Raw genomic sequence first — 10,438 nt, forward strand, 5'->3', positions numbered from 1 at the left:
ACAATGATATAGCTTTCACAGTGTGACTATATGTTTGTGAAAACCTTGTGTCTGATGCTCCTTTTTCTATGGTATGGACAGGTGAGTAAAAAATATGGTTTAAAAATAAATATATAATAATGGAACAAGTGTTAAAATAAATTGAGTAGATTAAAATACTAGTGATCAATGAAAAGTAGTGGTAAGGGATATAGGAAAAAATAGGGGAAACAAAGGTTGAAATATATTGGGTAGATGGAAATACTAGCAGTCAATGAGAGAGGGGTAATGTGTATGGTATGTATGAGTTTTTTCTTTTTTCTTTTCTTTATTTTTCTGGAGTGATGCAAATATTCTAAAAAATGATCATGATGATGGATATACAATTATGTAATGATATTGTGAGTCACTGATTATATATCAAGAATGGAATGTTCATGTTAGTAATGTTTGTGCATGTATGTTGTTACCTTTTAAATAAAAATAAAATAAAATAAACGTATTGGCCTTTAACATATAAAGATGTAATAGATATGCAAATAATAGCATGATGATGAACCAATATTGTATCAAAGTGTCTAATTTTAATGGAATTTGGTTAAAATCAACTGTTTTAATTTAAGTTGCATATTGTTATGGCCAGAAAAATACTTAAACATATAATCCAATATTATGATTAAAATCTGACAATAGAGTTAAAATATTATATTAGGTCATGTGTACTTTAGATTAAAGAAAGCATAAGAGAAGTAGTATAGGATCTTAAACTATATGAGATATATAGAAAATACATAACAAAATGAAAAATATAAATCTAATCATATTAGTATTTATGCTAACTGTAGATGAATTAAAAAGTCTAATCAAAATGCAGACACTAACAAACTAGATACCAAAACATATTCAAATACATGCTGTGTATGAAAGAGACACAATATATTCAGAGTCAAAAATAAGATTAAAGTTAAAGGATGAAAAATTATATATCATGCAAGTAAAAATCAAGGAGAGTAGAAGTAATTATACTTATAAGGGACAAAATAGATTTCATGCAATGTGACCAGAGACAATGTGGTGTACTTGATAGTGATGAAAGAGCCCATTCATCAATATAATACTACCATTACCAATTCACAATACATATGCAGTGAACAATGGAACCTCAAGATACGTAAGCAAAAAAGGACAAAATTGAAGGTGAAAATGTGCAATTTAGGGTTAGTACTTAGAGACATTAATACTCCCTTTCAGTAACAGAACAACTAGAAATCACCAAGGACATAGAGCATAAAGTTTGGAAAGGATGAAGAAAATCTGTTTTTGTTCATAGACACTTGATGCTTCCTATAGATGTGTCTAACAATTTTATAAAAATATGCAAAATTAGTAAATTTATCAAGGTTGAGGGGGAAAATTTGACATCCAAAATTTGTATGTATTACTCCAAATCAGCAGTTAATAAACAGAAAATGTAATTAAGAAAGCAATTCCTTTCACAAAAAAATCAAACCAGATAAAATACTTAGAAATTTAGAAAAAAATTGCAAAACATATACACTGAATGCTACAAAACCTTGCCAAAAGAAATTAAAGCTCTCTATAATGGGAGATATGTCATGAACAAGGATTAGGAGACTCAAAATTTGTAAGATAGCAATTTGCCACAAATTAATCTATAGTTTCAATGCAGTCACTTTCAAAATCCCAGCAGGATTTTTGTAGATACTGTCAAACTGATTCTAAAATTCATGCGGAAATTCAGTGGCTGAACTAGAATGGTCATAATATTTTTAAATGAAGAAGTAAGAGGGAGAGCTCATGCAACCTGATTGCAAAGCTTACTAATAAACTTGTGCTCATTTCAATCTGTTATGAATTCCACAAAAGACCTTGTTCTTTTAATCCAATCTTGGGGGCAGACCTATTGAAGGTAGGAGATTTTGGTTAAGCTATTTCAATTGAGATATGACCCAGCCCATTCAAAGTGGGTCTTAATCCTTTACTGGAGCCCTTTATGAGAAGATAAAAGACAGAAGTTTGGAGAGAGAAAATGCCCATAGAAGCTCCAGGAGAGAGCCACTTTGAAAACAGAACCTAGAAGACCAGCAGATATCATCATGTACCTTCTATGTGACAAAGGAACCCCAGATGCCAGCAGACATTCATCAGAGAAGGTATCTTCCTCTTGCTGCCTTAATTTTACATTCTCATGGCCTTGGAAATGTAAATTTGTAAACTAATAAATCACCATTGAAAAGCCAACCCACTTCTGGTATATTGCATTCCTGGCAATTTTAGCAAACCAAAAGAAAACTTCATTAATTTAGATAGTGTATCATTGCCATAAGAATAGATATAAAGCCATGAAATAAAGCCATTTATTTTGGAACAGTTTGGGGAGAAAGATGCCAAGGCAATTTAGTGAGGAATTTTTGTCATCAACAATAAAAACTTTTGATTTTCAAAAGACAAAAGATTCTATATAGATATTAAAAGAACAAGTCACAGAATGGGATGAAATACTTAAAAAGCACATGTCTAGTAAAGAACATGTATCCAGAATATATAAAAACAATTGCAGCTCAACAAGAAAGAGACACATAATCCAATCACAAAATGGGCAAATGATTTGAATAGATATTTTAACAAATATATATATATATACAAATGACTAATAAGCATCTACAATTAATCTCATTACCATTAGGCACTAGGTAAATGCAAGTTAAAACCACAACATGTTGCCTATAAACACTCATTAGAATGGCTCTAATCAAAATGGCTGTCTCCAGTGAAATGTTGGTGAGGTTGCGAAGAAATTAGAACCCTCACATATTGCTGGTGAAAATGAAGACTTTGAAAAACTTTTTGGCAGTTTTGTAAAAGGTTTAAGATAGGCTGACCAATCACCACAGTGATTTCAATCCTAAATATCAAGCAAAGAGAAATAAAGACATGTGTATACAAATGAGACACATATGCAAATGTATCTATGGGCCTTAAGTGATATTTAAGCTATGAATTCATAGAAAATAAAGCATGACATATTTTATCCTGTATCTTCTTCATGCATCCCATCTCTATTTTCTTGCTCATTCTCTCTCTCTCTCTTTCTTTTTTTTGTATGCATGGGTCACATTTCATTCTTTTCCCATGTGAGAATCACATTATTGCAGCACCATTTGTTGAATTTTTGTTTGTTTTCTCTTTATTTGTCTGCTTATTTGCTTGTTTGGGGAAGTGCATGAGCCAGAAATTGAACCCGAGTTTCCAAACAATAGGCTGATACCATTTAAAACAACTCTGTTAGCTGGGAAGGCAAGTGACTGGAGTCTGCTGGGGTCTTTGGCTTTGGGACATCTTTGTCAACTAGATGCTAGAAGGCACGTGGAGATGTCTGCTAGCTTTCTCTCCAGGTTTCTTCAACAGCTTTTCCTAGGTGTTTTCTTTATGTATCTCCAAAGATCCCTGGCAGTGTGATCTCTGTTGGTTCTCTTGGCTTTTTCAAAATGGTTCCCTGTTATAGGGCTCCAGCAAGCAACCTCACCTTGAATGAGCTACTACCTACAACTGGTGAGTTAAATCTCCATGGAAACAGTAAGAAAGATCCCATTCAACAATATTGAATGAGGATCAAATTACATGGCTTTTCTGAGTACATGACTGTTTCAAACCAGCACAATATAGACTTGATACAACTTTATCATTAAACTTTGAGTGTTTTAACCTTCTCTCTCTACTTCAGGGTACAAATGAACTCAAACCTTTTCTGGTATTTCTTCACATATCAGGTACATGGCTGGTCTAGAAGCTCAAACACTTGTCAGTAAATTGATTTCAATGAATGATAACCATCATTCTCCTTCACTAGAAATGCTCAGCATGGTTACATTTAAACATACAAGTTAATTTATTGACACATTGGATTGAGCCATCAGTGCTTACATTGAGAAGTAATTATTTTAACTTGAAAATTCATTGAAAAAGCTATCTTCAGTATATAATAGTTAGGGCTGAATTTAACATTTTTCATTAGTCTTATTTGACAACATACAATTTAATGGTCTTCTAAGTACCACTTCTTAAATCTAAAAGTTACCATTTGAGGACCATTTTAATAGCTGATAAAATAATTTGTTTGTTGAGACAATATTGTTCTTTATCACATGGTCAAACTTATTCCATATTTCAATAGAAGGCCAAGCTAGGAAATAATTTAACAAGGTCCAAAGTTGACTCTACGTATCAAATGATACAAAAAAAAAATGGTTACAATTTTATAACATTCTGTGGCCAAATGTATGTTAAGACTGAAATATAATAAAACAAACTGTAAAATGGCAGTGAATGTGGGGTTGAAATAAAATGCTATATATTAACTCAAACTGTCAATTATCATCAAGATAGCTTTCTCCTACATTTCCATTCTCATGCCAAGGAAAAGAACAGATTGACATAAAAACTACACTAAATATGTCAATATTAAGGCAAACTCAAAGACATTCTGTTGCAATTTTCTATACTTCTGAGTCTAATTTTGTCTGGAATAATTATATTTTTTGTGATATAAATATTATGACAAAAATATTTGTCTGTACCCAAAGAAGTAACTCAACACTGGAACTCAGTTGTAAGTTAAAATGGTTCTATAGAATGTTAACTTGATTGACTACATATTTTTTCAGGTTTAGATCTTTGATTACTTTTCAAAAATTGTCACTCAAATTCAATGTCATAATTACCTCTGGAGCTCATTAAATATAAGGTTCATTCATCTTTATCTGGTTATTCTATTTTTATGTCCAGGATATAGCCTGACCACCTGTATATAATCAAAGTTTTAGAATAGATACTGGTGAACACTCGCTGATCAGGAAATAGAAAATTTGTAATCAAAATAAACTTTTTCCTTTTACCACATTAAGAACTTTCCTGAATATAGTCATTTACAAGTCTAAGAATGCCACAATCCAACACATTTATTACACATAATAAACAAGACTGATACTTCAAGTACAGAGAAATGAAAATCTTCAAAATCTAATGAACCTATTAAGCAAGTAATAAACAACATGAAAACACATTTACTTATGGTGTACCTTATATCTTTCATAAAAAGGCATAAATTCTATTAATTAGAATAAAATAATTCCATTGTAGTCTGATTCCTAGAATTCAAAATTTAAATACCATTGGTTAAATTTTTCCATTAAAAAATATTGACAAGTTCAGGGTGGGCCACGGTGGCTCAGCAGGCAAGAATACTTGCCTGCCATTCCAGAGGACCCGGGTTCGATCCCCAGTGCCTCCCCATGTAAAAAAATGTATATATTGACAAGTTTAGTGAATTTTATTTGAATATACTTAGTCCAATTTAGTTAACTTAGTGGTAACAAGGATTTTAGCAATCTGTTATTATAGTACTTTGCAATGTTATAATTAACTATTTCCAACTGTCCATAGACAGAAGGTAAGAAAGAAGACAAAGAATAAGATTGGTTTTTCTCATCCATATTTTGTTGCACTATTCAAATTTACTTGATTTTTAAGTGTATATCTCCCTCAACTACTAGAAATATTTATCACAAACTGGTTACCTTCTAACTCCTGGGCAGTGCTAGTGAATGCCCTACTTATTAGTCATACAACTTCAAGAACTTCATCTCATTTTTAAATTCAATTTTCCTCAAATTCTAGCTGCTTTTAATTCCCATGCTTGCCTGTAACCCTATAATTTGGCTCACAGGTAATCAGAACTTACTGAAAGTGCAACATATTACAGTGGCAAACAGTACAGCTCAAGAATCCAGTGTAGTATTTCTGGCATGTTATTTGGGCATGTTGATCACTTTGACTTTCTGTGGCATAATGGCAGCTTACCTCAACAATCTCTTCATTTATTAAAGGGTTCTAAAATTACATTGATTTAACAGAAGAACTTGAATTTTTCAGGAGTCTCTTTACGGCAGTTTTCACATCTTTATTCTCCAGACTATAGATCAGGGAATTCAGCATGGTATCAACAGGGTATAAAATAAGGAAGCCACTTTATTAGTGTCTAATGAATGGTTAGTTCGAGGTTGCAAATACATGGATAGCAGTGTCCCATAGAAAACTGTGACTGCCATTATATGTGAACCACATGTGGCGAAGGCTTTTTTCCTTCCTTCGGATGAATGCATCTTTAGAACGGACAAGACAATGTTGATATAGGATACTGAAGCCATAGTTATGGAGAAAAACAGATTTTTGGCTGAAAAAATAAAGACTACTGTTCTGGGAAATATGTATCAGAGCAGGACAAGGCTAACAGAGGAACATTATCACAGTAGAAATGATTGATTACATTGGAAGAACAATAAGACACAGAGAATACACATGATGAAACAACTATGGCTGTACAAAAGTTATAGAGGTATGTGAGAGATACCAGCAGGAAGCAGATCCTACAAGATATGACCATGATGTAGAGCAGGGTATTACAAATGGCCACATAGTGGTCATAAGCCATCACAGCTAGCAGGAAAATCTCAGTCACAGTAAAAAGCAAGAAATCACCCAGCTGGGTGGAGCATTCATAGTAGGAGGTGGTTTTCTTCTTTACCAAGAAATTAATCAACATTTTAGGGGCAAGTATGTTTGAATTGCCAAGATTGATGATAGCTAAATGTCGGAGAAAAAATACATAGGGATTTGAAGTTGAGAGTCAATGCTGGTAAGGATGATGATACACAGATTCCCTGCCAATGTCAGCCCATAGATAATGAGGAATATCAGGAAGAGAGGAATTTGGAGCTCTGGACACTCTGAAATCCCTATGAGAATAAACTCAGCAACTCATGTGAAATTTTCAGAGGCCATGTAAAAGTTTGGAAATTCATCTGTTTGGACAAGAAAAGAGGTGGTTATTAACCCTCAAAAATTATTTTCTATGATGACATTTAGATGTCTTGGACAACTCCTAGACAGCTAAATGAGATATCCCTAACTTATATAATATTCTAAATCAATTATTAAACTTTAGTCTTTATATTTGAAAAACTTTGCAATCATTTGGGAGATTGGATGTAATTCCACATAAGGCAAGATTTCGGGAAAGTCTGTTTCCTTACAATCTTATAAAATTATGACTGTTTTAATTTGCAAACAATGAAGCCATGGTTAATATCTTAGTCTCTGGCACTGAGTGACAAATACTAGAGAAATCAAATATGGATCCACATGATTCTTAACCTGAGCTTTCTTGCTATATCTCAATAATAGATCATTCTACCCATAACCTGCTTCATTCTCTTTATTCATCTAGCTACAATTTAAATTACCAGTTCTGTCATTCATATGTTACCTTTTTCTTTATTTTCCATTTATTTATGCAGACAAGAATACAGGAAGGTATATCTGCAAACCTATTTTTCCGATTACTGATTTTTCAGCTTAAAAAAGATATCTCTGAAATCTTATCATTTCTGTACTTCTTTCCCACTGTGATTTATTGTATACTACTTCCTTTTCCTCTGTTATGATTTTTTTCTCTCCTTGCAATTCCCTATATTTTCTACTGTTTTATTTTTAAACATTTTTTATTATAGAATTTCATATTGTTAATTTTTAAATTTATAAAATATATCTAGCCTTAATTTTCAATATTTTACTTGAAAACAATATTTTGAAATTTTAATAATAATAAACACCCTTATTTTACAGTGTTTCTATGACAATTTGTATATGTATTTGCCAGAATGAGGATGTTATAATAAAATGCCCAAATACTTTCTTATATTTCTTTATTTTAAAAATGGTTAACTGAATGTAACTAAATCATTTATAGTCCCTTACCTGCAAAATTGATGGCTCCAGTGCTTCCAAAGAAATCCTGTCTTTGTCTCTTATTTATAGACTTGAAGATAAGTTCCAGAGAGTCAAGAATATATCACCAGAAATGCCTGAACTGTAAAAAGCCAGAGTTGCTTCCATTTTCTCTTCTAGAAAGAACGGAAAGGAAAGAAAAATAGAAAACAATTCTGCAATAGGAAAAACAATGAATGACAATATAAAAAGAATCACAGAAATAAGACCAAAATAATTCCTGAAGCTATAGAGTATACGATTACTGTTTGTTCCTTCCACCAAACATCATTAACTCTCTTGATTTCTTTGAATCATTCTCTTTATATATTTACCAAGTATTCATTGAATTCCCATTCTGCACCAGGCAATGTCCAAGCTTCAGACAAATCACTTTCCCTCACCTCATGGATATTTCATTCCAGAGATAAGGGATAAACAAAAATCTGGTAAAGAAACATATAAACAAGACACTTACATATTGTGATAAGTTCAATAAGTGAATTAAAAAAGAATATACATCATTACAACCTGGGGAAAATGATTTTACATAATATATTGAGAGCTTTTCTAGGAGGATAACAGTTGGAATAAAACCTAAAGTATGAGAAGGACTTGCTATATAATAAATGTGAGGAAGAACATTCTGGGATTCCAGGCAGGGTGCATTTCTTTCTTTAGAAAACTAAAGTTTTGTTGAATTTAAATGGAGAAATAATGGAGGCATGTGTAACTGGCTGGGTCACATGGGAACTTGAAAATTAGTAGAAACAGGTAATGCAGACCACGATAAATACTTGTATTTTTTTTCTAAGCGAGTTATAAGACATTGAGAAGTTTTAAATGAGGTGAATTTAAATTAAAAAAAGATTTCTCTAGCTATTTTGAAAGTGATGAATTTTAGAATTATAAAGGGGTAAAGGTAGGGCATGAGTGAGAGTAAAGAAATGATTTAAGGCAGGATTCCTGGTGAGAGATAATGTTAGCTTGGATCGAAGTGAAGGAATTGGAGGTAGAGAGAAGGAATGTTTGGCAAAGATTTGGCAGCAGAAACAAGATGACTTTCTAAACAAAATTAATATAATGAATTATGTAAGACATACATGAAAGAATGGTAGATGGAGGGGAATTGCACACTTATGTTTGCTTTTTAAAATTAGGGAACTGGTCAAAACAATGTTTGGATATTAAAGTAAATTGCTAAAGTACTATGGCTGACTGAATTGTGTACCCAAGTTTGTACATGTTTTTGGTCTTAGTCACCATTTTGTTAAGTGTGGGGATCTTACTGTAGATAAGTTATCTTCAAGATGTTACTTCAATTTAATATAATCAGATTGGGCTTTAATCCAGATTACAGAGACAGAGAAAGCTACTTGGGGGAGAAGAAATCAGAAGTCATCAGAACTGGAGAAAGGATAAGACATCACCTGTGTATTCTCATGTGCCAAAAAAGCCAGAGAACAAGGCTCACCAGCTGCCAGCCCCAGGACACCAGTCTTTGGGGAGAAAACAATGTCTTACGAGGTCTCAACTGTGGATTTCTTCTAGCCTCAAAACTGGAAGTCAATAAATTCCTATGTTTTTAAAACAACCTACTGTATGGTACTTGTTTTAACAGTCCAGAAACTAACACAGTTGGGGCCAATCAATATGAACATTTGAACATGCTAAGCTTTAGGTGCTTATGAGACAGTTAAGTAATCATTTAGACAAGCTAATATTTAGTTCTGGAACACCATGATATGATTATGATGCATATAGTTGAGAAATGTCAAGCTAGATGATGATACATTTATTTCAACTATGTCAAGTTTTTTTGTCCTTGCTGTTGTGTTGTTTTGATTGTAATTTGTAACACAAAATTCATAATATGCCCCTTAAATCTGCAGCTCTTTCCACTGAGGAGCAATCCTGTAGTTTTAAAATATTAGCATGCCCTTCTGTCCCAAAGCATCGGTTCTTATTTCTGTGTACCTTCTCAGGTATCTTTCTTATTTTGCCTTTCTTGTACTTGCAATTTCTAATATTCTCCCTTCAGCCTTCATATTATCACTGTTTCTTCGCTTGGCAAAGTTTTCAACTATCAGCTGGTATGAAGGTTTCCAAATTATACTAGTCCCACTCTTTCTCCTGAAATCTCCTGAATAGGTTGCTGGTTTTCTACTTTCATTTGAAAATGCAATAATAAAACATTTAAAAACAGCATTTTAAATCACAGCCATAACATTTATCTAATTTCTCTTTCAAAACTCTACATTGGGTTATTTTCCAATTTCTATGAATTGTCTTTTCAAGGCTTTACTTTTTCCCATCCATGCATACCCCCATCTACTTTCTTTTGTTAATCCTTCGTTAACAATTTCATTAGTTATTGTAAGATTCTTTCCAGCTTCTGTCTTAGTTCTCTCTGGTTGTTCGTAGGCAAATGGCTGTAACTAAAGCTGAGTATGTAAAATATACACTCTGAACTACTTTTTAAGATAATTGAGTTATATTTTAGTCTCACTTTCAGTACATGCCTAATTCAGATCCATATCTAATTTAACCCCTCAGGCTATCCTATGGAATATGCAATTTTATTTTTGTTAAAATTCTAAAATTACCATGTATA

General features: G+C 32.6%; 1 pseudogene; it reads right to left on the minus strand.

Moving 5' to 3' along the window:
- Positions 1-5,895: 5,895 nt before the first annotated feature.
- Positions 5,896-6,840, minus strand: LOC143645989 (olfactory receptor 8J1-like; annotated as a pseudogene).
- Between the last annotated feature and the right edge of the window lie 3,598 nt (positions 6,841-10,438).

Source organism: Tamandua tetradactyla, chromosome 9 (genome assembly GCF_023851605.1).
Source record: "Tamandua tetradactyla isolate mTamTet1 chromosome 9, mTamTet1.pri, whole genome shotgun sequence".
In the NCBI taxonomy this organism is placed as follows: Eukaryota; Metazoa; Chordata; class Mammalia; order Pilosa; family Myrmecophagidae; genus Tamandua; species Tamandua tetradactyla.